This window comes from Camelus bactrianus, chromosome 32, assembly GCF_048773025.1.
Source record: "Camelus bactrianus isolate YW-2024 breed Bactrian camel chromosome 32, ASM4877302v1, whole genome shotgun sequence".
Classification (NCBI taxonomy): Eukaryota; Metazoa; Chordata; class Mammalia; order Artiodactyla; family Camelidae; genus Camelus; species Camelus bactrianus.
Genome location: NC_133570.1, coordinates 21,004,649 through 21,009,111, shown reverse-complemented (window position 1 = coordinate 21,009,111; position 4,463 = coordinate 21,004,649). Strand labels below are relative to the sequence as shown.

The 4,463-nt window shown below is 44.1% G+C and overlaps 1 pseudogene; it reads left to right on the top strand.

Annotated features, from left to right (window-relative positions):
* Positions 1 to 2,342: 2,342 nt before the first annotated feature.
* Positions 2,343 to 2,486, top strand: LOC123616279 (small nucleolar RNA SNORA18; annotated as a pseudogene).
* The last annotated feature ends 1,977 nt before the right edge of the window (positions 2,487 to 4,463 follow it).

The following is a 4,463-nucleotide window of genomic DNA, read 5'->3' as shown; positions in this document are numbered from 1 at the left end:
AACTGCTGATGGGTGAGAAGAGGTGGTTCAGGTTGTGTGGGAAAAGTGCAGAAGCCAAAGTGAGATTTTTTTATATGGGCTTAGGCCATGGATCCAACCGTAAGGCCTCATTCTTAATGGAGGGCCACCACAAAGCCCATTTCCTCTGCCATCCAGCCAGCGGTCATCACAGGTCCCAGTTTAATCTCTTGTTTTGACTCATCCTGAGTCACTCCCTGGTTGTTTCCCACTTCCACTCCTTGAGAAGGCACTTGGGTAGGAGATCTTCAGTATTCTTCAGTTATTGTTTCATGTGAAAGAGCTATGAGCTCTTTGGGGCAAAGGCCTCTTCAAATTACCGACTGTCATTAACATTGTGATTACGCCCACGTAGCCCTGATATGGGAGGGCTGCCTTTGCTTTCTTGAGCACTGGGAGCTGCTGGTGGGTGGCCGTGAGGGCCAATTCCTTTAATGCCTGAATCAGGCATGTGTCAGGTTTTCAATTTCCACAACCTCTAAGAATAATAGGCTTTTCAGGCCAAAAGGGGTTAAGAGCATTCAACTTACCCCCTCGTTTTATAGTGGAAATTGTGACTCAAAGAGGAAGGGTGATTTGTCCAAGGACATGGCCTGATCTCTGAGCTCCTAATCCAATGCTCTGCATTCTTCTCCAAAAACTTTGTTCAAAACAAACTCTTACAATTTCTTATGAAGTTAAACCTACACCTAGCCTATGACCCTGCAATTCCACTTGTAAGTATTTATTTGAGAGAAGTGAAAACATATGCTATGGTCTAAATATGTCCCCCCACAAAATTCATATGTTGAATTCTAACCCCTAAAGGTACTGGTATTTGAAGGTGGGGCCTTTGGGAGGTGATTAGGTCATGAGGGTGATGCACTCACGAGTGGGATCAGTGCCCTTATAAAAGAGGCCCCGGCTAGGCCTTTCCACCAGGTAAGGACACAATGAGAAGATGCCAGCCCTGAACTAGGAAGAGGGCCTTCACCAAAATACAACCATGCTGGCAACCTGATCTCAGACTTCCAGCCTCTGCAACTATGAGAAACAGACTAAGACAACACATATCCACAAAAAGACATACACAAATGCTTACAACAACTTTATCTATAATAGCCAGAAATTAAATACAAACAACCCAAATATCCATTAACAGGTAAGTTGATAAACAAATGGTGGTATATCCATTCAATGGAATACTACTCATCAATAAAAATGAACAAACTACACAGTACAGTCTGGATGAATCTCATAGACATTGAATCAGGAAAGTAGGGCAAACATAAGAGAGAACATACTGCATTATTTCTTTTGTATATAGTTCTAAAAAAGGCAAAACTAATCATTAGTCTATAGTGATAGAAAACAGAACATAGTTGTCTAGGGCTGGAAAGGGTCAATTGGCTGCAGAGACATATGAGAGAAACTTCTGGGGCACAGGCAATGTCCTATATCTTGATTGAGATGGTGGTTACATGGGTATAAAATTTGTCAAAAACTCACCAAACTGACAATAAAAAATTAAATTTTTAAAAAATTTTTAAAAACTCACCAAGCTGTACATTTAAAATCTGTTTATTTTACTGCATGTAAACAGTACTTTAATAAAGTTAATTAATAAAAAGATAAGCTCTTACACTTTCACTGCTCCTTTCTGTTCACACGGCACTTTCCAACCTCTCACCTCACAATCGTCTCACAACAGCCTTGTGACGTCAGCAAGGTAAGGCTGAGGACACCATCTCCATTTTACAGGAGAGAAAACTAAGGCTGAGAAGCAGCAGCAGCCTCAGCCACCTGGGTCAGGTACTCAAAGCACTTCTGTGGTCACAGGACCTGGAGAGCATAGAGTTGAACCCTCACTTGTCAGACAGACACACTGTGGCTCAGAGAGACAGGAACTTGTGAGTCCTCCAGCAAATAAGTGGCAGGACTGGGACTTGGGCCCTAGACCCCCATCTCCTGGCTCAGTGTGCTCCCCCACCCACTGCACTTTTGCTCCACTCTTCTTCTGTCTCAGGCCAGAGTCTGCTTCTGCTGCCTGAGAGGCCCTCAAATCCCTCTGGGGGCTCCAAGCCTGACTTCCTCATGCTAAGCCCCAAATCCCAGTCCTGCACTCTTCCCCATGTGAATTCTGGGCTCCTCAGGCCCTACCGTCAGCTAGTTGTCAACCCACTCAAGAGTTCATCCACAAGGTGGTTTCTTATAAAGAATTCCCAGCATTATTCCACCCAAGGACACCTGCCACCAATGAAAGAGTAAGAATTTAGTAATCAAAGAAAAAAATTAAAATAAGATTAAAGTCCAATCAGTTTCCACTTATAAAATTGTCAAATGTCATTGAGGTCTACCCCAATGGAGATTTTTCTGTAGACCTACATCATTGGGAATGCCTCATAGAGTAAATGCATGGTTTCTTTTAGTCACAGAATTGTGTGAGTAAATTATGTGTTAGACCTGTGGGAAAGAACTATAAGGCAGAGTAGCAACACTATGACTAAACTGTCAAACTTCTTTTATCTTAGGTATTGGTGTATCCCAATGATCTGTACTATTCTAGGGTGTGATAGCTTAGGGGTGAACATGATTTGAACTTATACAAGTTTAGAGGTTGTCTAAAATTCAGAACCAGGCAGATCCATGTACTCTGACCCTAAACATGGCCCTAAAGCAAAGTACTTGAAGAGATTGGATCCCTAAGATTACAGTTGGGGAATTTTGGAAGTCTGTCCGTATTCTGGAGAACACTGTGTATGTGTGTTAGGGTGTGTTAGCCAGGACAAATCCTAAGAAGTAGGAGAAAGGAGAGAAAGCATTCAGGACAGGGGAGCAGGGCCAAAGGAGAGGGCAAAATTCAAGGCCTTGCACCAAACCCCCACTCCCTGAAACCCAGAAAATGGTCCTCCAGGAGACCATTGTTAGAATAATAGCAAAAAAGCCTCATTAGGCAATGGTTGCTATCATTTATTGAGCACTGTGTAAGTGCTTTACAATCATTATCTCCTTTAATCCTCACAGCACCTCTATGGGATAGGTGCTAATATCCTCAATTTGTACTTAAGGAAACTGAGACAGAGAGATTAAGTAACTCATGAAAGACAGAAATAGAATTTCAACCCATTGCTTTTAACCACACATTAAAAATATGTGCCTACAAAGAATATGTATATCAAATCACTGCATTACACACTTTAAATCTGTATAATTTCATTTGTCAATTATACCTAAATAAAACTGAAAAAAAAAGAAAAGAAAAATTGGGCCCAGAGAGGGTGTCTTATGGAGAAGGGGAAAAAATACCCTAGGAAGGAACTCAAATGCTGAATTCCAGTCCCTGCACCACCCCTGACTCACTGGGTCACCCTGACAAATCTTTTTCTGTCTAATCTACTGCTCCTCTGTGGGGCCATGAGATTCTCACCACCCACCTCCACCAACATCACCCTGATTCCTCAGCCCATAGGCTTCCTTCATCCTCTCTGGGGTCCCAGTATCATGCTACTGATCCCCTCTTCCCAAATTTCCAGCTGGGCCAGACTTAGGCTCTAACTGGGGCCCAAACCTTGATGGCCTGTGGGTTGAGGGACAGAGAGGAAATTCCTGGGAGCTCTGCTCAGCTCAGGACCCTTGGCTCTTTTTCTATGAGCTTTAGCAAAGCCCGTATCTTGAGCCTTATCACATAATGAGTTTGGTACTTTCATAGGCCAATAAATCACACACTCCCCTCTCAGATGGTGCACAATTCAGGTGATAACCTCAGTCATACCAACATACCCTCCACTGCAAAAATGTTTAAGGAAGCAGAGTTTCTAATACTGTTATCACAGCTCCCTGATTACACACATGTCACAAAGACATCACAGCTCCTCAGTTACCTCACTGAGGGGCCCAGAGCTGAAGTCTTGCCAAAGTCAGCTGGTCACCCCCAGGAAGACAACTGGTCTGCATTTCCAAATATTCTCACCCTGGTTGCAACTTGCTCAGCTTCTTCCAAAGACCTGGAATTCCATGGCTTGACTGTGAGCCCTGGAAATGCCACTAGACGTGGCATGACTCGTCCTCCACGTCTCATAAATGGGTCACTAAGGCTCAGTGAGACCACATGGCTCAGGTAGAACCAGAACTCCAGCCTTCTGCCCCCATGCTGCTTCCTTGATGCTTGCCCCATTTCACACTTCAGCTGGTTTCTGGGCCCATGGACTTGGCCTCTGAAATGCCTCTTCTAGTGTTTTCCTCACCCCTTCCCCTGACAGCCTCCAGACCATCATCTCTCCCCAAACTGTCACTGCAAATCCTTGTGGTCTCCTTCCTCCAAGTCTCCTCTTTCTACAATCCATCCTGGGCAATGTGCCAGGTCACTCTCAGACCTGAAAATTATCAGGGGCTCTCCTTTCCTGCCAAAGAAAAACCAAAGCCTTGGCCTGGTGTTCGAGGCCCTTCACCATCTGATGCCAGCTTGC